This window comes from Manacus vitellinus, unplaced genomic scaffold (assembly GCF_001715985.3).
Source record: "Manacus vitellinus isolate BGI_N305 unplaced genomic scaffold, ASM171598v3 scaffold_16_pilon, whole genome shotgun sequence".
In the NCBI taxonomy this organism is placed as follows: Eukaryota; Metazoa; Chordata; class Aves; order Passeriformes; family Pipridae; genus Manacus; species Manacus vitellinus.
The window spans coordinates 9,685,760-9,712,852 of NW_021939189.1; the positions used below are offsets into that span (position 1 = coordinate 9,685,760).

The 27,093-nt window shown below is 37.8% G+C and overlaps 1 protein-coding gene across 1 annotated transcript in view; it reads right to left on the minus strand.

The window, feature by feature from the left end:
* Positions 1–27,093, minus strand: part of ADAMTSL3 (ADAMTS like 3) — a 179,355-nt gene that overhangs the window by 94,311 nt on the left and 57,951 nt on the right. The window lies entirely within an intron of this gene.

Sequence of the window (27,093 nt, forward strand, 5' to 3'; positions counted from 1 at the left end):
AAGGAAGATGGAAAGAAGAAAAAAAAAATATTCGGTATTTGTTTTACTGCTTGGCATTAACAGTAGTAATTAAATTCCTTTGCTGCTTATTTACAGTATTTAAAATTTACTATTTTAATATATAATAATTGCATGGGGAAAAAGCAGAGTGTTTGAAGATACAGTGTTTTTGGTGAGTTGACTTCTGCCAAAGAGCTGCTGTGCCTGAACACACTGCCATTCCCAACCTCTGGATGTCCAACATGCTGTGTAGGAACCACCCAACTGATCTCAAGCAGGCAGACCAGGCACCACGTTCTGAGCAGGCTGCTGGACTTCCCAAAATCCTGACCAAACGAATTTTGTATCCAGGACTGAAGTCTCTCTGTCTCCTCAGGTGTACCTGCTCTCAGCAGTAAGACAGAACCTAAGCCCCTCAAATCTTTTGTAAAGTGTATGCCCAGAATTACAATCAGGGAAGCAAACCAAGAATAAAACCTCATTACAAAAAGTGCTGTTAAGTTGCAAGAGATCAGGGAAAAAGGTTTAGAGATTATTGGGCTACAGCAATTAAACACTGATTGATGCTTAAGCTCACTTACAGAGGCTTCAAAAGCATTCATACCAGGCACCATAGATATAAAAATAGAAGATTTGTGACAAAGCCCAAAATTCTGCTTGACCCCATAAAAATGTCTTTTTTCATTTGCAATGTACACTGTTTAAGAAAACCGACATTTCTCAGAGGAAATTCTCAACACATTCTAGAACATGGTAGCTTCACACAATAGCTCAATACCAAAAAAGTAACATACATCAAATTATGTAATAATGTCCTGCTTTAACACAACATTTTTGGTTTATGATTTTCTTCATGAACAAAATATAAAAAAAGCCAAGATTCAGGAGTTCCCCAAGATTTCTTTGATTACACTACAACTGTACAGCAGTTGTTCCAGTTACACCCTACATTCATTCCTCTGTCCCTGCAACCTTTACAATTTCTCTTTTGAAAAAGTATGTGTAGATTTTATACCAAAATGTCAAGCACTGATTCTTTGAGAGGTGTCAAGCATATGATGGGTCTGTTATAAAGAAATTAAGATTTTCAGAATCCTATATTACATCCAGTTCTCTAACCACTGTGGGCAGAGTTTGCACATAAAGCTACCACTAACATAAAGTAATGGTTTTTGGCATCATTATCAAAGTCAAATTGTGGATAAAAGTGAGGCAGTGAGTCATTTGTCTCAGGTGACTGAGAACACTGACCAATATTTACTCTGCCCCAAAAGCATTGCAAATGAGAGAACACGAAGATCTAATCCAAGCTTTAATGAAATAACTATTTACAGCCAATTTTTTATTCTCATTGAAATCAGTGGTCAGCTTGTTGAAAAAAAGAAAAAAGTTGCTAGTTTGACAATAAGCATCTCCATTTGAACACTGAATTGCAGAAGCTGGTCTAAATGCTTCGGTGGCTCCTTAACTTTCTTACTCTCATAAGTTTACCAATTTTACAAACACTTACTGTAAAGCTTTAAAAGCGAACTTAGGCCAATCTACTATTCCAAAAATGATCAAGCCCAGCTCTGCCAAGATCTCTGAGGAATTTTCACACCGGTGCTGGGGTTACTTTATATCAGAAGCCAACTCTGAAATGTCTGACACTGAAAATGGAACAACTGCCTTCAATTTTGAACAAAAAGAGTTCAGCACTCCCCAACAAGTCACTCAGCACATGAAAATAAGTCAAGATGAGCAAGAACCACATGTTTCAAATTTATGGGTGCAAAATTAGTTTGTCTTCTGCAAGCCCAAGGCAAACAGTTGTGTTTTAATATGTTGAGAAATGATTAAACTTATTATATTAAAAAAGCAATACATGCCACTCTTTTTCAAAATAGCTAGTTTCTTTTGACAAAGCAGTGACAATGCCTAAAATAATCCTAACTTCATCATTGTATTAAAACCAGCCACATGATATTAACAGACAGAATGTCATCTAAAGCCTTAAACAAAGTCCAATTGTTCACTTCCCAAACTGCTTTGAAAAAAGCCATTGTTCTGAACTGTATCTAATTAAAAAGCCGTAAATACTATGATGATCAAAGCAGAACTTTATGCCAACAAAGCCTTCTTCAGAATCATTGACTAATTCAGTGCCCACAGTGTTGATTTAAACTCCAGCTAGATCAAGCTATTTGTCCCATGGGAAAGAGTTAAAAGCAGCTTGCACTGGCTTAGTAATTTACTAGCAAAATAATACTGATTTACTAGCTGTCTGGTTTCATAAACTCTACATATTACATTTGTCTACACCATGGTACCAAATTGAAGTAAAATAAAAAAAAAATATCATCAACACCATGATTTAAACCAACAAAACTTTGGAAGTCATTTAGAAATTAAGTTGAGAGCTAATTGCAACTGGACACAAAAGAGTATTATTGTACGTCAGGACTGCATTCACGGTTTGCTTCTTAACTTCAGTTTGTCATGGCTTTATTGTCTTCAGTCATAGTTCTGATATGGGTCAGCAGTGAAGCTTTGAACCATATCAGAATAGTGCTTTTCCGTTAGTGTTTTTATTTTGCAACAGAAGAAGTGCAACACGTGCATTTTGCATATTTGCTGTGAAAGCATCTACCAGTATAAACCAACATAAAGGTGTGTGTGGATGTGCACAGGCAGCCACCATGTAAAGATGAAGCCACAAGTGCTGTAGTGAACGCAGACAAAATAACTTAAACCAGCTAGAAACACAACCTAGATGGTTTGCTGCTCTTTTCGTAGAACTAGATGGGAAGAGGCAGCACACTTCCATTGGATCCAGCTCTGCTAGTGGGAGTTGTACCACATGCCAACACAGGGTTATATGCAAACATAGCAATAGCTAAAACCTATACAAGGTTTTCTGTAGAAATTAATCCAGTTTATATGATAAACGTAGATTCAAAATATTTCATCCTAATCTGTAATCCATTCTGAAAGCAAAAAAAGTTACAACACTACACAGGGACCTGGGCAAGGATCACTTGAATCAGGGGGTAGGGGAAAATAAACTCCAAGTTTTGAAGCACTTGGTGACACAGACAGAGCCTCAAAGACTGAGATGACAGCCTGCCAAGGTTTCCTCAAGTTCTGAGGCCCAGTAATGTGCAATCTGAGTCTCTGCTGACAACCCTGTACTGACAGAGACAGCCTTGTCCACAGAGAACTTTACTGAAGTGTGGCACTGGTAGATTTGGACAGAGGGGAAAGTGTTAGTGCCAGTTTGCCTTCTGTCCAGGGCTCTGTTTTTGCTTCTGCCACATATGGGTACATACTGTAACACCACATTCTGCAAATTATTTATGTGAGTGTGTTTTCAGGCCGTACTTGCCTTGCAGTGTACTACTAAAAGTAACCAAGTATAGCAGAAGTGGGCACTGAGGTAAAATAAATGAAATCCAGATGTTACCAGGGCTGATCATTAATCGAAAACAAGGGGATTTTTACTGTCACTTGTAACAGCCAGTAAATAACAACAGCTACATTGACACACATTACAAAAATCAAACACAGTGCTGTTAAATGGAGAAAAAAAAATTATTTGGCCAAACTTTTGTTTGGCTGTTATGAAGGATGACATAATTGTCTTGAATTTGGTCATGCAGACTTCAAAGGAGAAGTGGTGCCAGAGAACTAAGGTCAGTTTATGCAGTTTTATTATTATTCAGACATCCATTACATAAGGCTTGGATATGTAAATGTTTAGCATTCAGTGTAACAAAGATTCAGCTTCTCAACAGACACGCTCAGATACCTTAAATGTTTGTTTTGCAGAGTTTTTAGCATACATTTTTGCTTTAAATACAAACATAAGGCAAGCACACAGCATGTGACACATGGTAATTATTGCAACAGTGTGTGTAATGAAAAAAACTTACAGATCCAACACAGAGATTTATCTGCAAGAGTCCCCAAGTGACAGTCCCCCTGCTTTGTACATATCACAACACCAGTCCTGCTCTGTGACACGCTCCTGAGAACTTCCCCAGAGCAGGGTGCCCAGTTCTGTCAGGTTCTAGAAGAGATTTAAAGCAACCTCTGGGCAGTAGATATACCAATGTGATGCAGATCATGCCTCGGGCTGGAGGGATATACAAAGTGCTCTGTTCAAAAAGGTTAGAGTGATGTGTATCACAAAATAAGACTTTGTCATTACAAATAAGGACTTGGATATGCAAGAATATTTACCAACACATCTGCTACTATGCCAGTGTCAGTGCACACTTACTCTCTGGGTAAGTGTGCTTTGCTTTTTCTCATGACTTCTTATCAAAGTGATTTATATTAATTCACAAAAGGATGCCAAACTCCAAAAGAGAATCCCCAAAAGGAGTTACATTGGCACAGCTATAGCATATTGCTATTTAACAACACATTGCTTTAACTAAATTTCTCTGTACAGGATTTAGATTCTTAAGATTAAACTCATCCAAAGGAAAGAGCCTATTGAAGGGTATAAACACAACTTCAGTACTGCTAAAGGCCCAAATTAAGCAATGCTCAAAGTTCAGTACTGGCCCTTCTCCCAGGAGTAAATTTCATCCTTGATGGTATTTTTGAACAGAGGTGAAGCATTTCCTTTTTGTTGCTTCTTCCCACTCTCACAACCCATAAATACTATTAACACTATCCTGACTTTGGAGTCTTCCAAAACATAAGGTTATGTTGCTCTTCACTAATTTTCATGCACTGCACTGTGCCATTTGTTTCTCCTCATACCTACAACGACTCCAAAGAGAGGTAGCACAAGGAATTATGGCACTGAAGGGAAAACATCCTGCCTGAGTAGCTCTGTGATGCATTTCCCAGATTCTTCTTTCCAGACACTACACTTGGTGGAAGAGGTATCAAATTGCACTGTTGACTGTATCCATGAGCAGGGTGCGTAACTGCAAGAACAAGTATTTACCTGCAGATAATCACTGAATATGCTATTGAGCCTCAGAACTGTATCCTTCACTTTTAACTCTGGCTGTTATGTCTAGAGTTTTTTGACAAACTGTACTAGAAATCTCTTTCACTGCTAAGGTCACATACAAAAATGATTTACACCTCAATTTTGTACAATTTAAGTAAGGTGTAGAATGCAGGTTACAGGTTTAGGAAAAGCTATTTCAGTCATGGCAGCAACTAAATAGAAGAACAGTCAAAACATATTTCCGGACAAATAAGAATTAATGAGATTTTGCATTGCCTGGTTTTAGCTTAAAAACTTCTCCTTGTTTCATTACAAGAGATTTCAGGACATTTCCTGATATATTTCTACTATTGCTGAGTTCATAATGTATTACCTAATTGTGCACTGTATGTGTCATTCAGTTTAATAAATCTTTTACTTATCCGTAACAAAGTAAATTATATATTATTCTGTATGTTAAAAAGGACCTATCTGGAATTAAAAAATCCTGGAGAAAAAATAATGCACTGTTATTGATAAAAAACACCTGGGAGTAAACGCAACTATTTTAAGCAGATGTTTAGCAGTAATTAATTTTGAAATTACTAACATTATTTCAGCCACATTAACTGTTCCTTGCCACTGTGTAGGGGTGTTCACACACTACAAACTGGCTGCAAAATGGAACCTGTGCCCCATAACAACATTTCAGAAATCTAAGTTGGTAAATCTCAGCAATAAGGCAAATCACCAGAAAGAAATTAGTCAAAAGGCAAATGATGGACTTGTTCAGCTACAGAAAAAAATAGATATGGGGGCTCAGATGTATTCAGAGTGCTTGGTGTTGAATTCTGCAGCATATTTCCATTCTACAGAAGTTTTGAATAAATTCAAGTTTTGGAAAATGAAGCATGCCCAAGTGTCAAACACAGGAAATATTTACAGTGTAATTCATTTTCATACTAAACTAAAAGCAAATCTCGGCATGTTTTTAACTATTATACTGCATCCAGATTTTTCCATTGTCAGTGTGTTGCAAAATTTCATATTGACAACACAGGCCTGCACTGCAGGAGTCAGGACAGAGCTGGAGGTTTTGGCAGGTGGAGCTGGGATAGTTGAGGCTTCTGGCATCCAGGAGGGGATGAAATGTTGCTTGGCTGTTTGGCACCTATGAGCTAGTTCAGGCTTTTGGCACTGAAAAGAGTCTGTATCACCTCCTTCCTTCTTTGTGAGCAGTAACAGAGGAAACATGGAATTTGTGGGCATGGAGAAGGGAATCGTGGGTTCCCACCCTCACTACTCCAAGCAGAAAGCAACTGCATTAGTAAACCTGACTCCTCCAGTTATTCTGCATCTAACAACAGCTGAGGACACCTATATCTTCCTGGTAAAAGGAATCAGCCTTGAAGTACTTAAAACATAATTGTTATTTTTCAATTTCTGAGTTAATTACATTATTCAGATGAGTTTACAAAAACTCCACACAAATTCTGTTTTACTCACTGCTGACAGGTTTTGAAGACTTGCACCAGAGTTCCAGGGTATATTTTTATCCCATTGCTGACTCTGACAAGAGAAGCACTTGTTTCTGTCCTCTCCTCTGAATAACAGGAAACTGTTTTGTTTTCTTGGATGATTCTCCATAAATTAGTATTTTCCAGAAAAATGTCTAGCAAAGAGAGAAACCCTTTTTAAAACCCTGATAAGCATGTCCTGCAAATACTGATGCATTACATCATGGGCAGTGCACCCGAAAATCCAGACTTAGCTGCCCAGGTCTTCATTCATGCTTGCCCAACTAGAGCCATGTGAGCCCTGTTTCTGCCTTATCTGCAGTGGCAAATACTATTCCACATTCTCCTGTATTAGAACACAGAGAAGATATTAGGTCCTGAGAATAGGGAGGAAGACTACTGATTAATTTTGCTGATATTCAGGCAGGCAGGCAGTCCAAGTCTTTAATGCTTTTAGGTCCAGCCATCCAGGACAGTTGACCAGGATCAAGAATATGAAAAACTTCTCCCTGAATTTCCAGTATTTCATTGTCTTCCAAGATTTAAAAGTACATGTGAATATGTAGATGGAAATATATAAATTTGAACTCTCAATACATATCCATTCCTCTGAATCTGCCACATCTGAAATGGAAACTCCACTGAGAAATGCTTAGCATCACTCCAATTCCCTCCATTTCTAAGTGGCCTGGAGAATTAAAACTTGAAGATTTGCATGTGTAGTTGGTAAACAGCTCAAAAGCCACAGACCTTGCAAAACACAGAAGTTCTGAAAGGAAACATAACCAGGAAAGCAATATAAAGTGTAGCACACTGCCCACCTTCTCAGTAGCCAGCCTGAGGCAAACACTTGCCTGGGCTTGGAAGACAGATAAAGGCAGAATTTTAAAATAAGCAAAAAAGAAGGAATGGGATGCTTTAAAAAGTTTATTAGAAATATGATATTCCTTTTTAAAATATCATTGATTATATTAACATTCCCACAGAACAATTTAAAAGTTATAAACTACTATGTATGAAAATAATTTAAAAATTATAATCAATTAGAAAATATTCTACAGTATATGGTATTTAAATACTCAGTCCTTGCATTTGGTTGTGCAAAGAAAATTTGGCATAGACATAATGAGAACATTTTCACATTGAAAATGCAATAAGCAGTCAAACTACTTCTTTGCAGCTTTTAAGGTTATGCATTATGTCCATTTTACAGATGAGAATTTGACCTCAGGAAGAAGAGGATGAAGTGCATTGCGAGAGTAGCACAGCTGAGAATTATATCTCAGTGCCCAAAGGCAGATTTTCTTGCCTCTTATAGAGCTCTTCCACCTGTTTTTCAACTATAAACACTGTCCTTTCTACTATGGGTATCCACAGCAGGTACAGAGTGTGAAGGGGAAGACAATGTTCAAGACATTTTGATATGTTAATTATCTCTGGGCCTACTTATAAATTTGCATTAACAACATTCCATATATTTCCAGGAGTCCATAAAAGTAGTAAGAATTCATGAAAGCTTTAGTGAATGCATATTCAAAATTTGCACCTGGACACACTGGATTTTTCCACCTTCACACGACACACCACATGTTCCTCATCCAGCACAAACAGTGTGATGGGTCAGCCAGAGTCCAATGTGCAGAATTCCTCAGGTGCATAATAGAAAAGGAGATTCCAATTTCTGGGAAATATATCTGGTATTATTTTTTTTGAATTAACTTATTAAATCTATTATTTGCAAACATCCAAATAAAGGTGCTTTTAAATGCTTTACCATGCAATTTTTAAAACTGGTTTCAAAAGTTGAAAACTGCATCACTTCAGTACATGCAGTGGAAAGAGAGGAGTAACACAGATGAAAGGATGAGCATTATGCCTGGGAAAGCAGCAGATTCCATCAGCTTTCAAAGATCATACAGTGGCACATTGGTGCCACTGTCAAATATACAAAACCTTTCCTGTTAAGGTAATTTTTCAGGGTTTTTTTCCCATATTCTGATGCCATATGAAATTTTAATCATACTTCAGATATTATGCATTTTTTAATGCTTTTAAATCATGCTTCCCATGTAAAAAACCAATACGAACCAAAAAGAAACCCTAATAATTTCTCCTAAGAGTCAGGTACCTATCACAGACTCATCTCCTCTTGATAAAGTACCTGTGCCACTTTAGAACTCCTCATATCCTTCTTGATGTGTTCATTTGATGGAGACCCCCTTGACAGTAATTGAGGGAGTCGTTCCAGGGTGAGGAGAGCTACAGCAGGAATGCTACCAATTGCTGAATCTCTAGATTAAAATTAACCAAAAAGGCAGCAAACTTACAGTTTACTATAGGAGAAAAGTGGCAGGGGGGAGCACGGGGGGGACTTCTTGTTTCCCAGCCTAAAGGTAAGCTGTAAGAACATGTAGAGCAGACCCTGACACAAAGCCAGGAGCTGTTACCACAATCACCATCAAACTTTGCTCCTGATGCTTTGTGGTTGTCCAGCTGGTACTTGTCCACATTACCCCTGCAAACCCTGAGGGATGAGAGAGGCTCCTCTGCTCACGACATGCACACACAATTGGAATACACTCTCACCATCCAACAGATCCACTTGTTCCCACAACTTCATTAATTACTGCATTGCACTGAACTTGTTAAAGGGTTGATTTTCCAAGAATCCCGTGTACAAAACCTACAGACAGGTTATGGAAAAGTAAATAAAGAGGGAATATGGGCATTTAAAACTACATATATATTGCATACTGTTTTCCTCACAGTTTATAACGTCATAGACAAGCTTTGTCCTGTCACAATGATACATTACATATTTAATTTAAAGCAATACTCTAAAAGCCATCATTTCAAAATACACCAGTCATTGACACACACGTACAGTACCTTCATACACATGCTTTTGAAAGAAAAGTCATCTTCCCGCTAATTGGTTACAACAATCTTTTTTCCCTTTTTAAGAAACTGTTTCAAGAATTTAAAGTGAAAAAATCCCACTGAAATCAATCCTTTTTCTCAGAAAAAAATTACTGTACCTCTAACATTTAAAAGAGCCTTAATACATATATTTTGAAAATTTGTTTAAAATAATTTTCCTGACTTGAGACACTGTCTGCCAAGTTCCAGTTAGAAGCAAAATTTTATGGCTAACTGCCAAACCTATGAATAAAAGGAGTTTATAGGGGAAATACTGTCAGAAGAATAAACTGTGGCAAGAGCAGCCAGCATAGGAAAGTCTTTCTTGTGCATTTTGTCTATCCATAATCTGCAATATTCATAACCCTGGATATTGGGATATTGCACTCTTGCCTGCCTCAGTTTTGTGCCAAGATTATTCCTAGTGCCAGACTGATGATTTGGTTATAGGTATTTATACCCTCTCACTGAGATGAGGCATTCAAACTCCTCATTTGTGAACAAGTGATTCGACTCGTGCCTCCTGACTCACCCTGCTATTTAATATTACATGTAGCACTTTTAATGGTAATATTTCTGTAAAAGTAATGCAAAGCAGATCACAGATCATAAGCAGATACAGCCTGGCAACAGGACAAATGTCAAAAGCAAAAATATTAAATCCACATTGTTAGCTGACAGCAAGTATGAGAATCCTAATTTGTATTTTTATAAATGTAGAACAACTACATTTATAAATTTTGAATTTCAAAGGAATTATTTCATGTTAATATATTTCTTACCCCTGATTTTTAATGTAGATATCACTTGGTGTAGAGCCATCTTAAATACATCAAAGGAGAAGACTTATTAAGCCTATAACTGAGAAGCAGTCTGACTGAAATTAATTCTGCCCAAAGAAACTCTAAAATTTGTCAGCCTGACTATACTGCCTCTTTACTGTGGCATAAATCAAATTTAACTAGATGAGTTTTCTTCTCAGAGAAAATAGTTTTTGCCTCCTTGACCACAAGCTGATCTGTGGGTGATGTTAAGCAATGGTACAACTGATCCAAAATCAAAATACAATTTTAGTGTTTCTTTTTTATTACTCAAGCTTAACTTAGAGACAAATTTAATATCTAAGTTTGCTCAGCTCCACTGGTTCCAGCTGATTTCCTGCCCTTGAAGAACAGTTTCATTCATTGTTTGGAAGGGGTCTCTTTACACAAGGGCAGCCTCACTTGGAGATGTTGGGAACGTTCCACAGGGGACACCTGCACTGGTGAAGTGTGTCCTCAAGCTGCTTTTGCTCTGCCATGCATGTAACTTTTGTTTGATCACTGGTTATTCATAGTCAAAAGATTGTACCAATTCTGTCATCTCAAGCTTCCTCCAGCTCTGTTCCCTCTCCAAAAGCAAAACACACTCAAAGTCTTCAGGAAGTTTTTTTTTTTTAGATAATTTAAAAACAAAAAATTAAAATGTCCTGCCTATATCTCATCTTGCAGATGATCTCAATATGCAGAAGTTGCATGCCAAAACATCTTCTGAGGGCAGATTTTGGATATAACTTTTGTACAGGTTAAAAAAAGACAGAGTTGCTGAGAAAAAAAAAAAGCTTCATGTGCAGAGAACAGTTTCCCAGAAATGTATTTTATGTGGGATTAAAAATGTAATATTCTCTTGTCATTCCTTTCCACTTTGAGTCAAATAAAATATAATCCACTGAAACTCATTTGATATCTGGTGAATAGTTTTCCTTTTATTGATTTTCTAGCTTCCAGCCTGGGGAGAAAAAAAACCTGTCAAGGGAACAGTTACAATGGCAGCACAGGTCTAGATCCAACTCTCCAAGAAGCAACAGAAAAAGAAAAAGCCACTGACTTCAAAAAAAGGAAGATGAGGGCTTAATTACATATGGGGGGTAAGGACATATTTCTCCATTTGGAAAAATGTTAGCACAACTTGCTTTCTCTTCTGTGTCCAAGTTCCTGGTTTTTAATTCTCCAAAGAGAGAATTATCCAACTAATAGTATTCATGGGAGAAAAAGACAATTTCATCTATCTTGAGTTTGATTCTGATTTCATTCCAGATCTCTACTACTGTGTGTGTTTCCCTACAGTATCTTCAGCACTCGGCACAGGGTCACAGGCCTGGATATGGAATATTAGCATGACTCTTTCCATATCTGTTCAGTGCCAGTGTTTCCTATTATCAGTCCAGTATTTTATGGTTATTGTATTAGCTTCCCAGCAGTACTTTCTCAAGTTCTGTAGCCTGAAACCTCCATTAACAGATGCTAAATAAAATAGTTGTTTTTCACTTTTAGATCTTGTGAAAGCCCATAAAAATGAGTGGTCAGTTTGTCCAATTTTCTAAAGAAATTTTCCAAGATTTGAATGGGCAACATATAAAACCACTAAAAATACTCTTGGCAGCTCATTCATTTGGATTGTGTTCCTTCTGCCAAGCCAACTAATGAATAGCTTATTCCAAGATAGGACTTCCGCACGAATTTTTTGCAGTAAAGGTAAGAATATCTATTTATAAAATTCCCTGGTTGCCTGTATTTGAAGGATTTGGAGAAGGGAGGAGTTTTTAGGGTTTTTTGTGGTGTGTTTTGGTTTTTTGGGGTTTTTATTATTTTAAAAGGGATATTAGCATTTGGACTTAAGGAATTTTTCTGTAAATAAATTAACCAACAAAGCTCCTTGTTTTTAATTCTTCCTTATACTCTAGTAAATGAAAGATAACCAAAATATCACTGTCAGGCACTTACTGAATAAAGCTTGATTTAAAAGCCATTGAAATTGATGGAAAGTATCTCACTCACTTTGTTGGGTTTTGTACAGGACCTATAAGACCCCCTCGAATTCCATGTCAGCTACAGCCAAACTACAGATGTGGATGTGATTTCTTACACATATGGGCAGATAAAGATCAAAGAAGAGGGGAAAAATCTCCTACATACTTCTCTCAACTTTATTTCTTTTACCAATCTCCCTTTATCAGTGTTCTGGCTATGGAGCAGGTATTTGCTCAGACTCCAGAGCTATGCTTCTTCAAAAACCCTCAAAAAAGATCCACTTAAGAACACCATCTTTTTTTCCCCACCACACATACATTTTAAATGTTTGTTGTTTTTTTTTCAACGTCTTTAATATAGCAAAGTTCCTTTTTTTGGCATGAAAGAAAGATATATTTTTTATGTCTTTTCCTGTATTCCATATACAAATTTATTTTGAAAGCCTGAAACTAATTCCTGATTGTTTACACACCTTTTTTTCCACTGAAATATGTAAAGCTATATTAATTAAGTGAAACTTTCCAGAGTTCTAGGGGATCAATGAGCTATGCAGTCCATCACACACAGCTAACAGATTTAAACTAGTTTACCCACTGTCAGATTCCAAACACTTTTCAGTTTTCCACATTTTATGGCATAACTTACTTCTCTTCTGAAAACAGATCCTCAAAGGAGGCTTTTTTTTTCCTTGAGAAAAGATCTTGCTCACCATTTATCAGCCTACTCAAAGAACACAGTATAATCAGTATATCATATTTATGTTGCTGAGCACAAAGGGAGATCACCCAAATTTTTTCCCCTTACTGATGCACTACATCTGTAACCATCTTCCATGTTTTTTCCATGCACATCATTCAACTCTGTTAAAAATTATCTCAGTAGCATCTCATGAGTTGAAAAATAAAGAACAAGCTTCTCAGCTTTTGTAGAGATGACAAATGGCTAATGGTCCAAGTATAAATTTGGCCTGTGATCTCATTCTCTTTTCCCCTTTGTGTGCTCAAAGCCAGAGCAGCAGCCAGATAAGAATAACTGAACAATAAGGGACTACAGTGATAAGTAAATCCTGGGTTGGGAAGGCTTTTCAATCCTGATCAACAAATACATTTCAAAACAAGCTAGACAAATACCCATCAGGAAAAGTTCACTTGGAGTTGATTCTGCCTCGGAGCCAAGGTACAGACCATGGTTTCTTCCAGAACCATTTTCTGTTTGATCTATACCAGACACCACAGGAGCAGAGAAGAAGAGCTATGATACAGCTACTCTAAAGAAGCAATCAAGATTCAGAAAGTAAAAATAAGGAAATGTCTACCTCTATTTTAATCCACACACCTTGGAATGTCTCATACTTTGTTTGGAGACAAGGTCCATCTCTCAGTTATCTGTTATTTCCAAGACACGTGTCCTGGTTTATGCCTGCAAGAGGGAAGTCTCTCCCAGAACACACTATTTCACAATATCTTTCCACATTAGGCATCATCCTTCAAAAATCATCTCTAACTACTGTTTTGCTCTACTCTTTTATCACAAATCAACTCTGTGTTTGCTATTTAATAGAAAAGCAGCTTGGATTACTCAAGACCATTCCATTGTCTTGTGGAGGCTGGCTATATATACCTACTCCCAGATGGTCTGTCTGGAGACAGATATATCACATACCCAAAAACTACTTCTCTTTGGGGGCTTTTAAGCTTGCTGATGAACTGTTCCTGCCTGATTTAGATCATTAACTTAACTCTCAAATCCTCATTTGCACTATAAATACCACCTATTGCACAGATATTTTTTCATCCTCCTGGCCACCATGGATTGACAGCTTTCTTTAGAAACTCCTCCTAAAACACTAGGAAGCATCACTAACACAGACAACAGCTGCTACATCCACATTCATCTTCATTTTGCTTCACCTCAGTTCTCAGTATTTGTAGGTGGCCACATCGAAGGCTGGGCTGTGTTCTGTGCTGCAAAGAGCTGCAAGAGTCTCAGGGGAAGCAAAAGGAGTGAAGAGGGGTGACCATCTCCCACTCGCATATTTTCTAAATATGAACTGTTGTAGAGGCCAAATCCCCCCCTCTCTTTCTGACACCTCTTGGTACAGCAGGTCTCTGGCCTTTCTGAAGGCTGCATTAGAGGGTCTGACCTTTTGTTAGGCTTTATTTCTGTGTTGTACACAGTCACAGACCCATAGCACTACTGAGCCAAAGACATTTTCCTCAGCCTCAGCACTACTTCTCTGCATGTTCTGGGGCACCAGGTAAAGCAGGATTAGTCCCACTGCTTTTATTTCATTTCATTCAAAGAGTTTATTGCTTTTGACAATTGGGTCTCCTGCCTTTTATACATCCATACAGCTAGAGGGACAGTTTAAAACATCTATGCATTGTTGGTCTGGGTCTTATAGTTATACAATCAGAATTCACATTAGATGCCAATAAAGGGTTTTAAAAATATAGCTATGAAAACATGAGAGGGATTTTAAATCTACTTTGTGTAATTTGGCTGAAGTTATCATGTTGCAAGGAGATCTATTCATAGGCAATCCTATGGGGGTTTTTTCGCCTAGTTCTCACTAGGGAATGTTTTGGAAGAAAAGTATAAAAAGACATTGTTTCCTTATTATATAATACTCCTGACTTATGCCAAGAATATTCTCATCGTAAGCATGTTCATAACCTCAAAGACTGACAGAGTTATTGCATTACTTGTGTCTACACAAATAATAGGCTTCTAAAAATATGATTCCTTGACAGTTTTTGAAAGGTGACTTACATATGATTAAAAAGCTGTGTGTTTGTGTTTACATTTCTGATTTGTAAATCCTATCCAGTAATTAAAAGCAGATCTCAAGTGTTTCCTCACAAACACAAAATGAATACAAATCTAAGCTAGAGATGCATTAAGGGAAAATACACCTTTGCTGGTAGATAACTCTTTAGATGTTAACTGGCAGTTTCTTCAAGTAAGAGAAAGTTCCTCAGCTAATAGTAAAAATGATCATGTTTTAAAAGGAAATCTCTTCTAAAATTGTAACTATAAAATGCTAATAAAGGCATTGACAAATAGAAGAGCATTAGAATGTATCATCACACCAACCATATTTTGATACAATGCACAAATACAACAACTGAAGCATCTAATAAATTCTCTTTTGGAAAACAGGAATAAAGAATTGATTTCCTGAAAAGAAGGATGGGCTGAGCAGCTACTCTGACCTCTTATAACAGCAGCAATATAAATTACTTTTTCTGCTTTACTGAGTGATGGAACTCAAATATGTTATTTCTTCCCAATTTTTCAGATAGGGAGAAAGAAGCACATCCTGAGTTGGACTTAAGGGACACTTTTCAATTGCACAGCTAACGGTTTTTATTATATCACAAAACCCTAATTCAGAACACAAGCTAATAATCAAATCTCCCAGAACAGATACTTTGCATCTGTCTCTTAAATGCCACATTTTTTTGTATTTACAGTTATGAACTCATTCAAATCTGCTCCTTACAAACAAGTTTGCAGTAATGAAGCATCTTACTTAACTGACACAGATGTCAGTAAAAGACTTTGGTCTGTCAGTACAAACTCTATACAAAGTGAGAGAGCTGACAGTTTATCCAGAGAAAGGAAGAGTACTAATTAAAAAAAGCAAAAAGCAAAAAAAAAAACACTTTCCTGTTTTTACAATATGGAATTCAAAAGTGATCCTTGTCCACAATACAGAATAGAAGGCTCATATAACTTGATGAAGTTGAAGCTGGGCAAAGGATGGATTTCTTAAGAAGACTTGTGACTAAGAAAAATTGGATAGGATGTGTAGACAGTTAATACTTCTGGAAGAATGTGTGGCAGCTTCAGAGAACAATATTGTGTGCATTATCTTGCTTCTTTAAAGGAATAATCTTCAACTGGAAGAAAACCAGCGCAGTTTGAAGGCCGGTAATGTCGCCAGCAGTCATGTGGGGTACCCGAGTGACAGAGTTTAGAAGATGATTGTGCTTTACCTGTTCTCCCATTTTAGCAAGCCACTAGAGTAGGGACACAATGTAACAGAGTAAACCACTGCCTCCATCATGCTCCTGGCTGAGCTTGACAAAGAACTAAAAGGTAGTAAAACTCAGGCTGCTTCTCCAAAGCTATTTTTCCATCCCTCACAATGCAAACGCCTGTGCACAAAGAGAGTGCTTCAGATTACACTCTTGCTGCAATAACTGCTCCCTCATTCAACTTCTAGGCCTAGCTGAGAAACTGGGAAGTATCTTCATGAACAGAGCAGAGAGCTCTGCTCCTGTGATCATACCACACAGCGCTCTAGTAGCCCGTGTTGGACAGAGCCAAAATCCCCGATCAACACTGACTGTAAACCCAGCCTGTCATAACGTTAACCTCCCAAGTGAGAAAAAGAATTGTATTTAAAAAAACCCCATGGTCCTCTCTGCCAAGCAATCCCTGTAACTGGCCCAGTTACTCTGCATAAATCCCAGCAATGCTTGGGGAAAAACTCAGAAGACGGACTACGCCCTTCAGTAATTCAAAACCACAGAGTAAAGATATCCTGTGTAACGTACATGGTATTCCAGGATTATAATTTTTGCTTTGAGCCACCTTTCAACGTAGACCAAATGGAAGCAAACCTCATTCCAGAGTGTTACGAAGCCAGTTTTGTGTCTCTCGCAATTATGTTTGAAACCATAATGACAGATTACAGGAAATGAATGTATGGACAGGGTGATTTATAAACACTTTTAAACAATGTAACTTTTATCAGCTCTGCTACATCAATCACAAATCTAGGAACAATTATTTTTTTGTATATGATACTCTCAAGAGTGGTCAGGACAGGATTTGCTGACAGCCTATCTTAAAAATGGAATTATAAATTGCATTCGCTCTCTGTGCCAAGGTAATGGTTCCATACAGATAAGGGAAATCATGTGCTTCTCACAAACAGAAGAGCACAAGCAGAGAACCAAGAAAACTTTGTTATGCACACCAGTGGAGAGGCAGTCCTGTCAAATAAACCTGATGTCACACTGTGATACCAGGTGTGGCTGAGAAGGTTAATCGTAGTTATTAAACTGTTCAGCTTTTGCAAGGCATTTCATCTGGCACACATAATTTCAAAACCAAGATTTATACAATCAATAATGCATATGCTAAATGAACATAAATGTGCAGCAGATTTCAAGTAACTCTCATAACGGAATCAACAAAGGGAATTAGAAAGTAGGTGCAATTACTAATCAATAAATAAAAAAACCATAAGATGATCACTTAGTAGTCAGTAATGATAAGAAAATAATTATAACTGCACTTAAAGATGGTGAAATTGATTTTGAAATGTCCTCCACAATTTTGGTTGCCATATTTTTAAAAATTGTTGAAAAGTTGAAGGTCCAAAAGATAATAAAAATGTCCTAAGGCCTCAGACAATATCTCACCTATGGACCTTCACAAACAGGGAGAACATAGGATTATAGTATTCCAAATATCCTCCCATGAGCAAATAACCGTTACTGGGAGCTTATTTATATCTATGAATTGTAGAAAGCTGTAACTGGAACCAGTCATTAGAAGCTGAAATTCAACAAATTCAAATGGACACTGGGTGCACATTTTTCATGCAAAGAATGACTGCTTGGCTCGATGCAAAGGTAAACTGGATGAACTGAACATACGTAAGGTAAAAAACATCATGTGATAATACTTTATCTTTCAACTTCTGTGGATATCTTAAGAATATGGAAAACCAAGTCTAATGTAACATTTTACTGAGGGTATTTCTGAGAGCTAGAAAGAACCACTGAAGAAGTTAAAACTGCAGCAAGGAATTTCATCCATAGAGAGATCTGCAACAAAAAGATCACTGCAGCTTGAACCATACAGTAACAAGCCCTCAGTGCAGCAAAAGTGTTGGTCAGTGGCTTACAGACTTAGGACTTCTTTTAGAGAACAGGAGTAATCAGAGGGTGGATCTACCAAGGTACCCAGCATAAAGCAAAAAGCTTTCAAGGAAAGGAGGACACATCAAAAAAATCAAACCCCACAAAAACCACAGGAAAAGATTAAGAATCTACAATTTAATTCATAGCTGACTTTGAGAAGCTCCCAAATCAAAATTCATAGCTCCTAATTTCAGTGGAACCTGAAATAGCTGTGTACTTCTGAATATTCAATCCTATGTGCAGAAACTCCAGAACGCAGCAATAAGAACTGCTTGTACATTTATATATACGTATATATATATAAATCTACCTTTGCCATAAAACAAGGAAACCCCATGATTTCAGTTTGAATCATGTCACAGCTTCAGAAGTGAAAAAAATGTCTTCAGAAAAGATAGTTTTCAGTACAGCCTATGTCCATTACTCTACTCATCATTGCTAGGAACTTCTCACCAGGGGAACTACTGGGCCAACTAGCCCATAGGAAAAAAAGTACAACAAAGTTATCTATTCTTCTCCGACAGCACGGAGACAGCAGTATTTTAACGGAGCAGTAGAGGGCACCGAAGCATAGTAAAGCTCAAATATCTCGGTGAAGAGAAGCTGCCTATAGGTGACAACATACATGCAGCATGGACAAGTGGTTAGGACAGAAGATCTGGGATCCAGGCACCCACTTCCATGTCTGATGAGGAGCAGCTACAAGCATTTGGATAAATAACTTCCTGACTCAGTTTCCCAACTAATAAGTGAGATTATATGCAACTAATCCTGACAAACATACAAGGCAGGTTTGTGCTTCAAAAGTTAACGTGGATGTAACATTCACCTAAGTAAACAGACAGCTGGAGACAGTCTGACTAATAAGCTTTGAGAGAAAGATGCTATTAAGACACTAAATAATATCACTGCTATATACCCTTTACAGCTAACATGGACAGTCCATACCACACAATGCAAACCCTGTTGTACTTCAAATTATTGAGTTTTACCACTCCAAACAGTCAAATCACAAGGTCTCACAAATTAAGGCATGAAATTAAGTGTGTAATACTTCTTTTGGGGAGCTGCCCAGAGTGGACTGGCCTCATTGCTTTTCTCATTTGCCTTCAGACATGTTCCACCAACATCTTCCACCTGTTCCAAGACGACCATCAGCTAAAGGGGAAAATTTAACTGCAGGTGAAATGGTCAATAAGCATATAGCTGGAGAAGAAATCTGAAGAAAGCTTTTGTAAGTAACCTAGTTGGAGATCCAGAGTGTGGTTATAATCCTTAAAGAGTAATCTTCTTGCCTTCATTCTTTATCTCCAAAGGCTGCTATCATGCACAAAAAAATCTAAATGCAAGAACAGCTTGCAGTTAGACAGTGCTTTTCCATATTAAACACACACACACACAAAAAATAATATTAAAATATGGCAATTTGTTTTCAGAGGGAAGTGGCTAATAACCTACACAAAAAAGGGTTAGGAGGAAGACAGATGTTTCTTATTTTATTTAAACTGTTTTCAACCCACTTTTTTATGTGCTTTTCTGACAAAAAAAAGGCATTTATATATGGCTATAATGTACAGCAACCTCCCACAGAGACTGGAATCCCACCGGAAATTTCTATCAGTTTATCTGCTACCTAGATTTCAATTCCGTGAACTTGATTCGCTTTGGATTAATCTGCGTTTTCTGAAAATGAATTATTCTGACATTCCTTTTTCAGCACTCCAATCATGGACTGCTACCCTGCGGCCAACGTGAGCAAGCTCACACAACTCTGGAGCAGAGCTCTTGGGCTGTGGAGAAAACACTTTTTAGATTTTATGTAGTGATACAATACCAGTTTACCCATAAATGAGGGTTGGCACACAAGCAGCTGTCACTAACTTTGTTCTGAGGCCCCACCAGAATAGTAGGAAAACAAGGAGACAGCCTTGTCGAAAGCCTTTTACATGGAAAAGCCCTGGCTGTTCTGTTTTTCAGTCTTCACTAACTTGTGCTGCTGGGTCAGGAGAAGACCCGATCCTAGTCCAAAAAAGGAGATTTCTCAGACACCATACTCCAAGGATAACTATGTCTGCTCTCCGTCAGACACATCTTACTCTGCAATAACAATGAGGTGTGAGAGATTTGCAGCCCCTTAGACCATACTGCTCAACCCATCTGGAGGCCTTTGGCAAACAGCACATTTTGGGGCAAACTGGTAAAGAATAAAGCACCACGATTGTCTTGCAAGATGGTGAAAACAACAACTGTTTTCTCTGTGTGTGAGGTAGGCGCTGTAATACCCTAGTGACACTTTTCCTGGGAAAGGCTCAGTGAGAAAAGCCTCTACTAATCCTTCCTGTGCTTGTGCTGTGAGCCACAGATCAGGGGCTACATCGTTGAACTAGTTTGCTGCATATTCTTTTCATTTGACAAGGGTAAACTACTACAAAAGGTATTTGCTTTCTTACTCTGCATACACCTAGAATATATTATCTTAGTTTCCAGTCAAGAAATCAAGACAGTATCAAGAGCAACATGAATGCAGTTTAAACACAGCATACTAGAGGGTGAGCAATATAAGGCAGCACTCCAGAATTAAAGACTATTTGATGAGTTTTTCTCTCAGATATTCTTTGGTGATACCAAAGATCTTGCATTTGTTTCCTTATTCTCTTGCATCTGAATTATTCTAGAATCCTTGACAGAAACAGAAGGCTGCCACACAGCCACTGATGGGGAAAACATTGCAGTCCCTAAAGACACTGGACTATTGACAGGTGTCACATAGCAGTATGGAGAGATTCCCTTAAAACTCAATAGAAAAACTACCTCTTCCATTTTACATAATGGAAGGTGGATCTTCTCCAGAACAACATTGAGGCCATTCCTGCTCTCTGTGGATTCAGTGATAGAATTTCTATTTGGTGCAATGGGAACAAAGTTAGATTGCTATGAAGAAAGTCAACTCATACAGTAAAACCAGTCTGATTCCACTTGTACAGACAATAACTGGAAACATTACATGGGGAAACACTGATGCAGGTCAGTGTCAGTCCAGACTTCATTAAGCCTGGCTGTAAACTGCAGCACAAAAAAATAGGTGGTTGTGTTTCAAACTAATGCAGAAAACATTCAGCTGCATTTCTTGTTTGGTTTTTGGGGTTTTTTTGTGGTTTGTTTGTTTGTTTTGTTTTGCCTTTTTTTTTAATTCAGAATATTTATCTCATTGTCTTAGAACATAAAGGAATACTGTAGTGCGTAGCTATATTACTCTTGCAAAACAAGTAATACATTTTTAAGAAATAAATGTATATTTCTAGATTTGTTTAATATCAAGATGGATACATCATTGGGATCTCAGGGCTAGAAGTTATTACAGATATTTGTTCTCTGGTACAAGTTACGATTAAAATTCAATATGTCTCTTAATCTTTAAAGTCACTTCATGCAGTCTCCAATATTCCACATATTCACACTGAGGGAGAAAAAGGAAAAACAAATGCTACCTTGTAAAGACCAGGAAACAACCATGTGCTGTCTTATAAGCAGCACAGTCACGTAATTTGAAAACAAACTTTTCCGGTTTTATACAGTAAATGTCAATTATTTCCTCTTGTAACAATTTCCCCTTTTTCCAAATTTCAGCTGAGCTTCTGCATCAATTTCCAAAGTTGCTACTAAGATTTCCTCATTCACAGGATAAATTGTATGAGTGCACTATTCGGTTTGCAATGAAAAATCATTGGGATTGTCATACAATTGCCTATGAAGTCTCTCCCAAGATAGCAATATAAGCACAGAGCAAAATGTAACCTTTCTTTTTTCTGATTTACAATGACTATCACTGCTCCTCCAAGCATATTTTGGGACTGCATGTTTTTAAAACACACATACAGAAATAGTTAATTCCAACTTCTCAAGTTTACCTAAATTAAAGAAAAAAATAAAAATTCTTTTTCAAGAACTGCCTGCTTCAAGGAACAGTGACTTCTATCTTTCCTGGAGGAAAAAACCCCATGGACTTCTAAAAAACCAACTGTTTTATTTCACAAACAATGACTCCAAGTTTAATCAGGTGAATAGAGGTATTTCAGAAAGCTGCCCTGGCTTTATTCTAATTACATACAAAAATTGCTGTGTATAAGTGGACAAATCTGTTTTTGAGCCATTTATGGTAACTCATCAGCCAAAGCCTCAGCAGAATGCAAATCATCCACAAGACAGAACACCAGAAGTGGAGATATGAGATTAAAATAACAAACTGGGCTATTTCACTTGTGTGCTGTCAAATAATGCTTCTTCCAGAAGCTTGTTTAAAAGCTGTGCCCTTAAAAATTGCTCTGGGTTATGTTCCTGATGATTTTTGGCACCAAAACCAATGTTTCTCTATATTAACTTATTAACAATGAATAGAAGTAAATCACCAAGTTAAGGGAAAGAGTCCTTACTACGTATTTTGAAAGTTTATAAACCATGTTGATTCCTTCCCTTGGCTTCTCTCCAGAGAAATTTACTGGAGTAGCTGAACTGATTTACTACCTGTATGAGATTTTAAGGCATAAACATGAAAAGTATCTTGGTCTCATCATAAGAACTGTCCTTCCAGAGGAATGTACAAAGGTGCTCTTGGCAGAGGGGAAAAAAGGCTTGAAGAAACTCAAGGGGAGGGAAGACTATCAGTCCTGGCACAAGGACACAGGAGCTCTTTTGGCCTAATGCTGTTTGCACAGCAGAGAGAGCATCTTTTACAACACTGGGCTCCTCCTGCTCATCCACCACTACACAGTATCTTTCTGCTAGAAAATGTGGGTGAGCAGTAACAACTCCAGCGTCGTTCTGATCATGACCCAGATCTGATACATGGGAACAGCAAAGGAAATCAGGGATATTATATAAAAAGCTGAACTATCTTCCATTGTGAGCGGTGAGAAGATGGAGAACACAGGTATTTAAAACAGTAAACAGGAACAGCTCTTTACTGTCTACAGAAGAGACAGAGGAGTGTCTGGGTCAGAGTATCACAGCAAGGCAGTGAGTGTTAAAGCTTGCAGGAATAAAGAAGGGCCCAGGAAAATGATGGTGTAATTGGACTAAAACTCCCAAAAAACCTACACCAGAAAGTCCCTACAAGTTTCACAACTGACTCCAATGACAACAGCATTTGTTCCTTAAAAGGAAAAAATGAGAAACAGCTGTCCCTAGGCTTCAGCAGCAGGTGTGACGCATCACTTCAGACAAGAACAAAAAACCGGATGGGGAAAGTTATATAACTTTAAAAAAAAAATGTATGAAGAGAGTAGAAAATATTGCATTTTAACTCTATTAAGCATTTTATATTTTTTCCCCTTGCATATCTGACTCTTAACTTTTAATTAAATAGCAAGAGAAATAAACTTTCCATTCTTCTTTTGGATGCACGTTTTAGTGAAAATTTACATTATCGTATCTCAGTTACAGCTTTCATAACTTCTTTTTTACTTGAGTTAATTAAAATGAACTTTTATAAAGAGGGTTACTTAATAAAAAAGAGTCGGTGTGATAAAAACGTAATTGAAATAAGAACCCTGAGATGGCCAACAGCACAATTACAAAACCACAAGAGTGCTGAGCTAAATTTGGTAAGCTGAACTTCAAGGTGACAGAGCAAACAAAGAACCCACAGTGTCCACAATTTGGGTATGAAAAGCAGTACAAGAGGCACTACAAATTTTTTCCCCTCTAACCTATTGAATTACAGGTTTGTCGTTCCCAATTAGTTTTGTCATAGAATATACACATGGAGAAAAGATTTATTAAAGAAAAATAACCTTACATACACGTAAGATCATTTATTCTAATTAAACAGCATTCCAGATAGAAATAGAGTTTCAGCTATAGCCCCTTTCATCAATAGAAGATGAAAACAGTGCAGATGAAAGGACAAACAGAAATATGGGCTCAATTCTACAACTGAGCAATGTGGGGGTCACTAGTAGGAACAAGGGTTTCCTAAGCACAGCAGTGATGCAGCTTTTACTCCAGCTATTTCAGCAGCTACCAGTGGATTATGGGAGGTGTTTGCAGGAGAGATGAGGTGCACAGCTATTCCACTAACATGCAATTTGTGCCCTGTCCTGGGGTCAGATCAAGGAGCAGCTAGCAGGAAGAGGCACTCTAACTGGGAATAAATCTTATGTGAATGGGGGCTTCGCCCCTCCAGTATCCTCAGTATTTTGTGGTCTTCTGAAAATACTGTCATTTACTAACATGAAAGTAACTACAACAACATGCTTCAGGCATATTCATTTTAGAAGAGAAACCTGAAACCTGATCTCTGGTCTCAAAAGCAAAAATTAAGGTTTTTTTTTTTTTGCATTTTGCTTTCAAGAATGTCCTGATCTGATTCAAATCTTAAACATCCCTGACTGTGAGAAAGTATTGTCCCACCACGTCAGACAGTGGTGAAGGCAACCACGTTGAACAGAGTCTCCTCTGGCACCGAGCTGGCAGAATGATTTCTGCTCAGATCATTAAAGAGCTGTTGCTCTAGTGGGCAGTGTGACAGCACCAGAAGCAGTTCATGTGCTGGAAGGCACTTGGACAGTTAAAATAATAAGCACACACTAGAAACACTGATTCTTCCGTCATTGCCACTCAGTTATAATAAAGCACTTATCACATGGCCACCAGTAGTTCTAACTCCTGCACAACCTGACAGCAGGTCATTCCAGGAGGTACTACTGTAAAGCAAACCAAAGCCAAATTATTACTTCACAGTAGTTCCTTCCACCACCAGCTTAAATTAGTTGGATCATTTCTTTAATGAAACTTTTCTTGGCTCCTCTTGCACTTAGGAGAAAATGAATAGAATAAGCTGGTTAATACACAGCATGGTTTAAATAATGGTGCATGTTACAACTTCCAGGCTGTAGTAACAGCTCAGTCCACGAACTATCTACCCAAATAATGTTAAAGGGCTATCTTTTCATTTTGCAGTAATTGCTGCTTTGGAATCATTATGGTTCAATACAGACATCTCTGTGCAAAGAGCCTGAACATTTCTGGATACAGCAGAGATCACAGATCCTCCTCAGCCATTATGTGGTTGTCTAAACATGCTGCAATATATCATTAATTTAACCCCTTTCACTCTGTAATACCAGCTGGGCTATTCCAAATATAAAATGATATATTGTATTATTTACTTGAAAAACAATTAATCCTTCAAATTCGAAAGGTTTTCATTTGCTTGGTTGTAATTGTATCTGCAGTAAGCCTGCACTACAAAAACCTGCACAAGTTTCAAAAAAAAAAAAAAGATAATATATTCACACGAGACTCATTAAAATTAAGTTGACAGAAATCAACACCTAAAACTGGTGAAAAAATACTTTAAAATACAGTAGAAGAAATCAGACAGCGAGAGAGAAAAAACATAAGCAGCCTCCTTGGTAAGCCCAGCGTGGATGCAGAGCACATTATCAGGGCAAACAAAAACTCAGAAAGGGAAAAGTAGGTGTATGTTTGGAGAAGCTGATAAGTTAGTGAGTACAAATAGAAAGCCATCTTTCCCACCGTATTAACAACTCTTTAAAGGTTTTAAAAACTTGACTGAAGTTGACCATCACAGAAAGAGGAGATATTTTCCCTGGAATGTCAATAGGCGCGCACAGACTTTGCTTCTCGGCCCAAGTCAGCCAGTTCTGCACATGTTCAGGCAGGAAATATCATGGGACAGGAGTCAAAGTGCAGAGTAACAAAATTACAACTGAAAAGACATTATGACTGCTGACTGTATAGATTGATGTTGTGCCTCTACTAGCATCTGTCCTTTGACTTCTTTTTCCAATTCTGCATAAAATTTTTGAGTTTTTCCTCAGAAAATACCCAACATGAATACTGATCTCCAAGTCAGGGTGCAGTATTCCCAAAATGCAGCCCTATATCTTAAAGGTAAGCCCTGCATATCTCCAACACAGAAATAAATATAGTCTTTTTTGCTATGCTTTAAGTATTAATATACTTATTGCTATTGGCACTGTGCTTTCCACAGGTCTGACAAGCCATAATTTGGCTTCTAATCACACACAGACAGTTCTGTTGGTCTAGCAGAAGTGTATAAAGCCATGCCCACTTCAAGGAGCAGCACTTATATCCTGAGACAGCTGAATGGGAACACTGAACTGCTCCATAACTCCATCAGCAACTATCTCAAGTCAACGTTATCACCAAAACTGATTGGCTCTCCATCCCCCAAAGGTCTCTGCCTATGGGGAATCACAAATACACTACCAAGGAAGGCACTACAATATTAATGATCTGGCCTGTCTCCTCCTATTTCCTTGCTTCAGCTCTTACTAGGTTCCCCAAGAAACACTCACAGAGGATGATGTCATTTCAGCCACAGAAGAGCACTACAATGATGCTCAGTTTGGGTCAACCTTAATTTCTGCAGCATAACGTCTAAGCAGAGTATAAGCACTATTTGGCCAAACTCAGTCACACATATTTTGAACTTGGAACATCAGAAATAGTTTATAATGCTAAATTCCAACAGAAGGCCCAAGGAGCAATGAAACAATAAATTGAGATGGTGCATATTTTCCTATTATATGTGAAACAATTTGCTTTTACCATAAAAGGGACTTTGCATATAGCTTATAAGCAACTTGCATACAGCCATACTCTCCAATATGCTACAGCAAACTCCCTGCAATCAGAGATGAGTCAAAGGAAAAATGTTATCCAGAACCACGTGCCAACAGACGACCGATTATACATCGGTCCCACGGGCTGTTTTGCAGCCAATTTAAAAACCAGCAGCATCAGGGTCAGCCAAAGCAGCAAACCAGTGCCAAGTCAGTACTATAATTGTTTGTGCCATTAAGCATAAAGAATACCATTGCTTCCTAATCTTATAGAGAAAAATGTAGCATGGGAATGATGACAATTACTACATGATAAATTACTTCAAAAAAAACTATGCTCTCATCACATCACTGCTCACACATCAGAAAAGGCATTTTTAGGGTAGT